This window comes from Xenopus laevis, chromosome 3L (assembly GCF_017654675.1).
Source record: "Xenopus laevis strain J_2021 chromosome 3L, Xenopus_laevis_v10.1, whole genome shotgun sequence".
NCBI lineage: Eukaryota > Metazoa > Chordata > Amphibia > Anura > Pipidae > Xenopus > Xenopus laevis.
In genome coordinates, this window is record NC_054375.1 from 113008872 (window position 1) to 113020048 (window position 11177).

Below are 11177 nucleotides of genomic sequence, written 5' to 3' on the forward strand. Positions count from 1 at the left end.
TCTTAATAAACTAGAGCTCAGTAAAACAAGGAACTTTATAAATATGGGTTTTTTTTCACCTTAATGCTCTCACTCACTGAATAATGGGCACCCGCAGAAACTGCTTAAGACCTGCACATATAAGGGCACTAAGGTAAATACTCTTAAAAATTCTTAACTAACTATGGTTGCAAAGTTGCTTGACTTAAAGGGGACCTCCGGCTTCCAAACCAAAATTCGATGCCCACATAACACAGAAACCCCTAATATACCCATCACAGTTACCTGTTTCTTCAAAAAGTATGAATAAATGCCATTTTCTATGCTGAAAGCCATCTGTTTAACAGTTATTCTATTTCTGCATCATTTGAAAATCCTAGCAGGGATGGAGAGACTAAACTACAAATTTTAACAACTTCTCTACAACTTACAGATAACATGCAGGAACTACATAACCCACAATGCATTGCACTGTGATGTTTCATACCTTATTGAAATCACATGTGCAGGGAATTGTGGGGTTTGGAGGATGCAGGCTGAGGACAGATGGCTGCTGATACATAGTAACAGTAGTCTATCCAGCTCAGCAAAGTAGTCAGACAGATCATGAAAAGTCTGCATCTTTTTAAATTGATGTATATGAAATTATGTTTACTTTTCAAAAAGCTTAATTTATGTTTAATGAACTCAGATTTATTAGGGCTTACTTTTTCCTGTGACAGTTCTATTTGAACATTTAAATTCCACTATATGGGACAGAAAACAGGAAAAGTGAGCTAAAAATTATAAAATGACATGACAAAGTAAGATAGCAATGCAACAAAGCAGTTGGGAAGACTAATTAAATTCTAGGCTATGTGGGCCCCGACTTTACTCATGTGAACGACAATAAAATGAAACGCCACATCAGGGTCTACAACCTCAAGTGTTACACTTTCACAGAAAATATATCTGCATTGCATTGAATAATAACAATCACAAGTGAAAAATAACCATTAATTATAGTTCAAATCTAAATAATTGGAAGTACCTATGATGTTGACTTAATAAAACTGTTGGTGGGCAATGGTGGGCAACTGAGATCTACTGGTCAGCAGCTGAAGATCACTATGTTTTGGGCACTTCGTAGTTGTAGAAAGAGAAAGTTTATTGTAATTTAAAAAGGTCATAGTTAAGACCCATCTTATAATACTGCATTAATTCAGAGGAAGGCAAGTAATAGTATTTATGGTCTAAATAACAAAGAATATAAGGAATATTCCAATATGTGGACAGCGGTTTCCCTGCTGCATTCCATACATACATACATACAGGTACAGAATAACGCACATAACCCTTCACGGTTCTCTATAATAATTGTTGCAAATGCAACACTTGTTCGGTGATTCTCCCCCATTAAGTGTCAGTGCTGGTGTGAGACAACTGAAAATATTGGTGCTAACATAGTGGACGGTGGGGAAGCATTTTCAATGCAAGGAAACTTTTCTTTACAGAAAGGGTGATAAACAAATGGAATAAACTTCCTGCAGATTTGTTAAAATCAACAACTAACTAAAGAAATTCAAATATGCATTGCATAGATACAAACAAAACAAGACCTCTTTTATGCCATCAGATTCCATGTTCCTATTTAAATAAAACCCAATAAAGTAAAAACTAATTTATAGTCTTCTTAGACCACTTATTATACTAATATACATATCTCTCTATTCTTAATGCCCCCCTTTTTAAGGAAAAGTTAAAATATACCAGGACATTTACATTTCTGTATTCAATAAAGAAGCACTGCATTCTTTAGCGAGGTTTAGAGTTACCTTGTCCTTCATTCAGCAGTTGTGTAGTAGATCAACATCATCTAAAGTCCTGATTTATTAAGACGCTCATTCCACTGAGTACAGTAAACACAGATTCAAGGAGAAAAAAACCTATGGCTACTTGCAGCCCCGCCTTGCAGCAAACCAATCACTACAGCTTACACTGCAAATTATGACTGCTATGTTAATGTTAGACTATTGTTTATATTACTTTATTCCATTTGCTTTCCTAAAATAAACACAAAATCATAGTCTTGGAATAACATTATAAATGGTTTTGTTAAAAAGCACAAAAAAATTAGCTGGAAATCTGGAAAGCAAGTATGTTGTAAAATGGGATGCAAATATCTAGGCACAAACAATGACTGCTGTTATGGCAGTTAAAGGAGAACTAAACCCTAAAAATGAACAGGACTAAAAATGCCATGTTTTATATACTGAACCTATTGCACCAGCATAAAGTTTCAGCTTCTCAATAGCAGCAATGATCCAGGACTTCAAACTTGTCACAGGGGGTCACCATCTTGGAAAGGGTCTGCAACACTCACATGCTCAGTGGGCTCTGAGCAGCTGTTGAGAAGCTAAGCTTAGGGGTTGTCGCAAAATATCAAGCAGAAAATAAGGTTTGTCTGTAATATAAGCTGATGCTACAGGGCTGATTATTAAATTCTGGTGCTAGTTGCACTGGTTTCTGTGCTGCCATGTAGTAATTATCTGTATTAATTACTAAGCAGCCTTATACTGTCACATTTATATTTTATGCGTTCTGTATATTTTGAGTGGGTCCCTAAGCTCAGTAACTGACAAGGGCACAGGGCATGTTCAGTGAATCAGCAAAAAAGAAGACGAGGAGCTACTGGGGCATCTTTGTAGACAGATCTTTACTGCTAAAGGGCTTTGGTTGCCTGGGGATGTTACAGAAGACCAAAATATAATGTACAACATTTCTAGCCTACTTCTTTAGTTTAACTTTCTTTGTCCTTTAAGTGCAAAGGCTATTGCCACATTCTAATGCCAGGTAATATATGATGTTTAGGTAACTGTATAACTGCAAACTAATAAACTAGAAAGCATTCCATTTGATGGTTTCACCTTTATTTATTATCTTTACAGAAAGATAGATTAGTGTATTCCACATAGTTAAATATGTAATAATGTTTAAAGGACCAGTAACGTCAAACATTTTTACAAAAAAAATCGTTCTAATACAACGAAAAAAAAACACCAACACAAATTAAAATTTAAAATAGCAAAGCCTTTATTAAGAAATAACTTACAGAAACTCCACTTCCTGTCCTCTTCAGAAACTGCAGCGCTCGATTTCTCCTCCTGGCTATACACTGACAGCGTTTCATCTGCCCGATCGCCTTCTCCAGCTCTTCTTCATCCAGCAGCAGTAGGAAGGCGATGTCTCCAAACCCATCATCACTGACAGTTTGGGACAGGAGAGCGAGCAAAGTTGTAGAAGTAAAGGCGGAAGCAGAACGTCTCCCGTTCCCGCAAATGTCATGTCCCGGGAAGGCGGCGAGTGACAGGCAGTGGCGCCACGAGAGACTGGGAGCGTGTAGGGATTGTTACTCTTGGAGAAAAGGAATCCTACGGGATTGTTGTTTTACCAGCAGCATCCGGGGGAGGACGAGCCCCAAACCTGTGGATAGCAACGTGCAGGGGGGAAGTGATGGCCACGGCTGCCTCTAACCCCTACCTCCCCAGCAACAGCATCCTCTCCCCGGTATCCATCGTGCACTCAGACTCAGGGGGAGGAATGCAGCCTGGAAGCGTTCTTCCTTGGACGCATTCTTTTCCGGCTGCTTTGTTTCAGCTGCCTTGACAGTGACGGAGTGGGCACGGGGTCGGCAGTCAGGGTTGCATTCCTGGAGCAGAGGAGCGGGAGACATCGCCTTCCTACTGCTGCTGAATGAAGAAGAGCTGGAGAAGGCGATCGGGCAGTGGACACGCTGTCAGTGTATAGCCAGGAGGAGAAATCGAGCGCTGCAGATGGATGGTCACCGTTTCTGAAGAGGACAGGAAATGGAGTTTCTGTAAGTTATTTCTTAATAAAGGCTTTGCTATTTTAAATTTTAATTTGTGTTGGTGTTTTTTTTTCGTTGTATTAGAACGAATTTTTTTTGTAAAAATTTTTGACGTTACTGGTCCTTTAAGCTCTTGTGTGCTGCCATTTGAAGTGATCATTATCCATGTATCTAAAACTTACCAAGTTAGCAAACAGGTCATAAGGTTTCATAGCTGGAAGCTGGTTTCTGCAACTTGCCACTAATGTACACAAATGTATTTGCCCAAATAAAAAATATCCAGACTAATACAACCTCGATAATTCCTACTAAAGACAATATAATTTCTAACAACAACATGCACCTGCAGCATACCTTCTTTTCTATAGTAATTTGTCTACACAATTAAAATAAAAAGCAAAAAGAAATATGCTTCATGTTATTAAAACAAATCACTAATCCTAAGAAGGCTCTGTATAATTAACTGATCCTTATCTCACAGCCTAACAGGCTGCAGCTGGGGGAAGGGGTTTGCTTTTACAGAGGTCTACTCAGTGGACTCCTGATTTGTTTTGATTGTGCTTGTACTAATAAAGTTGAATGTGACTTTACTTTCCGATTTTGCCCTGTTCAGAAATTAAACTAGTTATGTAACATAAGCAAAAACTATGACAGCACAAAACCACTGTTGAAAAAGTGTGTATACTTCTCATTTAAAAAATCAGGAACCCCAGCTACTCCTCAACCACACTTCCATACTCCCCTACCAGCTATTAAAAGCAAGACATGAGGCGTAAGCATGCATTCATTTTGTGAAACATGTAATTAGTTGACTTTTTATACACAAATACATCAAGACAAATAATTAGCACTTGCTTGTAGTCAAATGTAGAGAATGCAATTTTATACTTTGTATAAAATATTTTATTTTGTAAATCAAGAAAAAATAATCCTCAAGTTAAGCTCCACAAACTGCCAGTGATGCATATTTGTACGGCAAACACAAAAAACACAAACTCAATTCACACACTCAATTCTAAATAATTTGTTATACAAAGCTCAGAGATAATGTGGCTGGAAAGCAATATTGCCATTCAAAGTGAGTAATGACCTCTTTCAGTAATCTTATTTATCACAGGAATAAATTTTGTCATGTCACTCATGTTGTAGGGTATGGGTTTCATAGTGCAATCCCGCCAATGAAATGTTTAAAGATATCAGGGTTGCAGCTGTTCCATTCTGTACAGAGTGCCCATCTACAGTTACAAGTTTTCCTGCATTTACATTCTAATCTTAGACCAAACAATCTATTTTAGTTGCATAAAACTTTGCACAGCGTTAGGCATTCATCTGTGATAATGTAATTAAAATATTTTCACATCTAGTTTAACAGAAATATCTAATAAAGTACAGCATTTTTCCACACTGTAATAAAGGATGATAAAGAGATATCCCTATGTTCCTACTTTTTAAGTTTACAGGCCAAGTGAAGGTCTAACTTAACACCTAGGCACTTCTATGCTATCCACAGCAAAACATAACCCCCCAAAACGACATACTAGTCCTTTTTCAAAGCCAATGTGTTGTCCTCCAAATGTTAACCCAGACTGCATAAAAACCAAATTCAGTGCTTAGAAGAGATATGCAGATTTGCTCAACACCGGTTTCTTAACAAAATATTCAAAAACCCAAATCCTCATTTGCATATACAGATCTGAACTAATATCCTACTAAACAAATTGCTTGGGAAAAAAGGTTTTCAATTTGGTAGGCTTAACACAATCCTACACAAAGTGCTGGAATTTGGAAAATCCTGAATTTGGTGCATACCTATTCTGAACTCACCTTGGTAGAGCAAGAGAGATCCCCATATAAAACAGATTGTGTGTTTGTTGATTAATCAAATAAGCCAGCACATCTTTGCATGTGGCTTCACCAAACCCTTAATCAAATACAGAAGAGACCACCAAAATAACTTGTAAGCTACCAAATCTTGGGGGGATATAGTCACTATTTTAACTGCAGATGTTTTAGAATTTAGCAAATATACAGAAAATACAGAAATACAGAAAATAAATAATATTCTTAAAATGACTTGAAGCACACTGTGCAGTTTGGATGAATTAAACAGAATTAGCAGGATACTGCTCTGTGCCCTATCTTGCAACAGATAACTATGGAAGTAGACACCATATAGGAAGTATATCTATTCTTTATTCTTGTTAAATCTAAAAAGTGTCAAGAAGACTGTTAACAATCTATTAAAGTGTGAAATGATGCACTGAACATTAAAAATATACTGCATAAAATGTATGGAGATCAAATCCGATATATGTTCTTTGTTTTAAAAAACCATGAAGCAAGATACATATATCCATCCCGAGCCAAAGAGTGACCATAAAAAGGTATGCACATAAAGCATAAATTAGCTGTCAGAAGAAAACAGTGACCCTAATAAAGAGAGGCAGACATGCTTCAAAATGAAAAAGACACTTTCTACAAATAACCTCATCTTCAAAAGAGAAGGAGAAGATAGTCTTACATTTTAGCGAACGTTGAAAAAAAAAAAAATCCTGATAAACTCATGTTTTCACCTATCATCAGCTCCCTTACAGATCTCATAAATTGGAAAGCTTAAAGGAGAAGGAAAGCTACGGAGGCATTTTATTGCCAATAGATTAGCTGCAATAGTGCAAGCTAGAATGCAATATTTATTCTGTAGAATGTTTTACCATACCTATGTAAAAAGCTCTAGAAACTCTCTGTTTGTTTAGGATAGGAGCTGCAGTATTAACATGGTGTGACATCACTTCCTGCCCGAGTCTCTCCCCGCTCTGGGGTCAGATTACAGCAGAGAAGGGAGGGGTGGGGGAAGAGGAGCAAACTGAGCATGCTCTTGCCCAGGGCAATGAGGTTTAAGCTAAAGGCAGGAAGTCTGATACAGAAGCCCATGAGTACACAATAGAAGGAAAGAAATGCAGTGTTTCTTTTGACAGGGGACTCAGAGCAGCATTACTTTGGGGGTTTACTGGTATATGTAGATGGACCTTTCTGTTAAGGCTTACTTAGTTTTAACCTTTCCTTCTCCTTTAAGGCCTGGACCAGTTACCGTTCCCCAAACATAGGTAACACCTTTTCTGTACAGAACCTCATATTTGTACTATAAACAGAACATAACTATACCACAACAATATATAAACAGAATAATCAAAGCGATGATCAAACTAATCCCCAGGCTAATCGCCTCTAATACCTCATTATATATTGGCACTGCAAAGAAAATAAGACAAAGGTGATTCAGTTTATTGAAACATCTTTCACTGCACTCAGTGATAGCTACATATCCATGAACAAAAGCAGGCCATGGCCACCATCTTTTGCATTACATAAAATGGGAATGATTTCAAGTGATGTTTATGATGTAAAAGAGAAGAGATAAACCTTTGTATCTTTATTTACTGTAACTACAGTCTACACTCTCTCCTTTAGTTTATCATCCATCTGCTTTCTTCTTTTTTTGTACAATTTTTGTATATTATTATTTCTGGGTATAAATCCGTATTAAATCCCTACCTTAGGGTCTGCTACATACTTTAAAGGGGACCTGTCACCCTAAGGAACAATTCCAAATTCTTTTCTATCATGTTAGTTAAGCAAAATAAACTTTACTTGCACTATATTTATTATTTAAATGTTGTTTCCTTCACTCTTGGAATTACACTATCACACCAAGCATGCAGCAGCCATTTTGTGGACACTGTTATTAAGATAAATTGTGTATCACCCCAAAATCTTGTATAAGCACGAGAATTGTGAACCTAATGCCCATACACAGTGTCCTACATAATTAAAAGGCCTGGGGAGGGAAGGGGCAACGCAACAAGTGCAGTGATATGTAGGAAGTGCTAAATGGAAAGTGAAAGTAATTGACTGCCCCACCTCTATGCCTCAGGCACAGAGGCGGGGCAGATAATATTTGATTGACAGCTCAGATATTTAAACACCTTTATAACAGGTATGGATGCTTTAAAGGAAAACTATACCCCCCAAACAATGTAGGTCTCTATAAAAAGATATTGCATAAAACAGCTCATATGTAAAATCCTGCTTCATGTAAATAAAACATTTTCATAATAATATACTTTTCTAGTAGTATGTGCCATTGGGTAATCATAAGTAGAAAATTGCCATTTTAAAAAATAAGGGCCGCCCCCTGGGATCGTAGGATTCACTGTACTGTATGTTAGGTCACATGAGCCAATTAACAGACAGAGTTGTGTCTTTTGCTTCCACACTTCTTCCTGTTACAGTTAGAGTTGAAGTATTTCTGGTCACGTGATCTCTGAGGCAGCACACAGACCATCACGAAATGGTGGCTCAAGGCAAGAGATGTAAAAGGGCAATATTTACTTAAATATATATTCCAGTTTGGTAAGATTCTTTAATATGCCACTTAATATGATATGAACTATCTGTTGCTTAAGTGTTCATTTTGGGGGTATAGTTTTCCTTTAATGAAAAAAATAATTTATGTTATATGTTTAATTTGCAAAGGACTTTCATTATGCAGCTTTTTATGCGTAGGTGACAGGTCCACTTTAAAGACAGTAGTGCAGGGTTACTGTTGTCCTCTTAGACTCTTAGAGAGTACAGCATAAACAAAACACTTTGTTTACTAACTGTGCTGTAAATAAACAAGTATGCACCTTCCTAAAGTGTAGTGAGCATGCATAATAAGTGTTGTCAAGTTAAGCACTACACTGACATGACACCCAGACATAAAAACATGTATGATAAAAGTAAATTTCAAATTAAACATGTAACCCAAATTCTTTTTTTTTTATTATAAAGCTCAGCTGTAAAACATATATTGCAGGCCCCACCTTTCCATTCTGCTCTTCCTTGATGTAACTGCCCTCCTCGCTGCCTAAATTTGTGGGCATGCGAATCAGGTCCCAAATTGTGGCACATAAGCAAAATGTTGGTATGATGCAAAGATTTCTTTGGCAACAGTAGTCACAAAATGACACCTACCTGCTTGCTGTGATGGCGAATTCCCAGACTGAAGGAAACAAAAAGCAAATAGTTTATATAATGTAACTAAAGTTTATTTTTTTCAAGTAACACAATAGAAAAGAATTTGGACTTATTTATCAGGTCCCCTTTAAGTTTAAACAGTCAACACAAAAGAAACAAGAAATGCAATAACTGATAGAGTATAAAAGAAATATTTTATCCCCCAATGGAAATTATTTACATGTTGGAAGTCACCAATAATTTCCCCGACCATATACAGAGGACTCCACCACAGGCCAGAGCAATATCTACTAACCTTATTGTTACTGTACAGAGTCACAACACAAGCAACATATAATAACTGTTTATAAGCATACTTCCTACAGTTTACTCATTGCATTCATGTACTATAAATGCTCAACTTGAATCTATTGAACTGCAACTTCTATCAGCACAACAGAGCTGCAAGTTAAAAGCTGCAAGTGAAAAGCTGCTTGAGGGCAGTCACCCATGGAGTGTGGCTGTGTGGGTATATACAGTATGTACACATGGATCCCTGGCTATCCCAAACGATTTCTCCGATATCCCACTGATGGATTTGCTAAGCCGATTTCTTAGTTCTTAATTTGCTATAGATGGCAGGTCATATACTTTTACTTGCCTGTCCCGCCGTCCCGGATAGCAAGTGAAGATGTCCCGGCTGTTCTGATCTTCCGACACTTCTTGCTTCTTCCGGGTTTTCTCGGCACTTTCCGGAGCGGCGGAGGGAAGCAGTAGTCTCCTTCGGCTCTTTCCGGCTTGCTTGCTTCTTCCGCTTACGCTGCAGATCTTCCGGTGTTTGGGCGGCGCTTAATCGGTGACGTCAGTCTTCTCTCAGGAGTTCATGCTAGCCGATCGTCTCTCTGGTTGAAAGCAGATGCTTGATTGATAATCACTCACTCGGTCCTCTGCGAGTCAAGAAGGTATTCTGTGGCTTTCTAATCGGCAGCTCTCTGCCAGGCTGTGTTGTGTTCTGCTGCTGGTGGGATTCGCTCACTCGTCACTGTGAAGAGCGTCGCTGCTGGCTGGCTCCCTGCTGCTGCTGCTTTGTGAAAATCAATTTGACGCGTGACTGAAACTTTTCAGTAACTTTCACTGTCATGAGCAAAACCAAGGGGGCTAGATATTTGTGTGGATTATCAGTTAATTTTGAAAAGTAAAAAAATAAGAATAAAGGGCAACAAAAGTTTTGTTGATTAATTTCCCTTTTTTCTTACTTTTGTTACCTTTCTAAATTACATTAACTGTTTGTTGACCTTGTTCTGGGCAGTGAAGCACAATTAATGCATGGTGTAAGGATCTCCCATCATGCCAGGCACTTAAACGAGAATTCAACCCCCTAATTACTCAGCAAGTCCAATTGTTTTAGATTTAGCTATACTAGATAACCCCATAATTTGCACCCCCTACCCTAAATAGACCCCCTCCCTCCTGGGCAAATGCCCCTAATCTTCTACTTACCCCTCCTTGCAGGTCCTGTCCAGTGGAGTTCACAGCAGCCATCTTGTCTCCATCAGTCTTCTTCCTGTAGTGATCAGCATTTTCAGGCACGAAATTTTCGATAAATCAGAAACAACGTGACTTTGGGCGCAGTAGCTCCGCAACTGAAGATTCATCCAACTGCGCGTGTACAGAAAGTCACGATATTTCTGATTTTTTTATCGAAAATTTCGTGCCTTTCAACGCAATGGAAGATTCCTCCAACTGTGCATGAGCCCGAAAATGCCGAACGCTACAGGAAGAAGACAAGATGGCTGCTGTGAACTCCACTGGACAGGACCTACAAGGAGGGGTAAGTAGAAAGTTAGGGGCATTTGCCCAGGTAGGCCAGGAGGGATGCCAATTAGGGGGTTGAATTCTCGTTTAAGTGCCTGGCATTCTGGGAGATCCTTACCACCATGCATTAATTGTGCTTCACTGCCCAGAACAAGGTCAACAAACAGTTAATGTAATTTTGAAAGGTAAAAAAAGTAAGAAAAAGGAAATGAATCAACAAACCTTTGTTGCCTTTTTTCTTATTTTTTTATTATTTATTTTTTTTTTATTAACTGATAATCCACACAAAAATCTAGCCCCCTTGGTTTTGCTTATGACGGTCAAAGTTACTGAAACGTTTGATTTTCACAAAGCAGCAGCAGGGAGCCAGCCGGCAGTGACGCTCTTCACAGTGCTGAGTGAGCTAATCCCACCAGCAGCAGCAGAACACAACACAGCCTGGTAGAGAGCAGCAGAATAGAAAGCCAGAGAATGCCTTCTTGACACACAGAGGACCGAGTGATTATTAATCAAGCAGCTGCTGGAAGAAGTGCCGGAATAT

At 38.4% G+C, this 11177-nt stretch overlaps 1 protein-coding gene across 13 annotated transcripts in view; it reads right to left on the bottom strand.

Annotated features, from left to right (window-relative positions):
- Positions 1 to 9758, bottom strand: part of ppip5k1.L (diphosphoinositol pentakisphosphate kinase 1 L homeolog) — a 104995-nt gene extending 95237 nt beyond the window's left edge. For 12 of the 13 annotated variants that reach the window (XM_018253158.2, XM_041586818.1, XM_018253157.2 and 9 more), the window contains exon 1: positions 8840 to 8870. The gene's annotated coding sequence lies outside the window, so the exon portion shown is untranslated. Of the gene's footprint in view, positions 1 to 8839; positions 8871 to 9482 lie in introns of those variants that run through there. The other variant, XM_041586813.1, reaches the window with a different exon arrangement.
- Positions 9759 to 11177: the final 1419 nt, after the last annotated feature.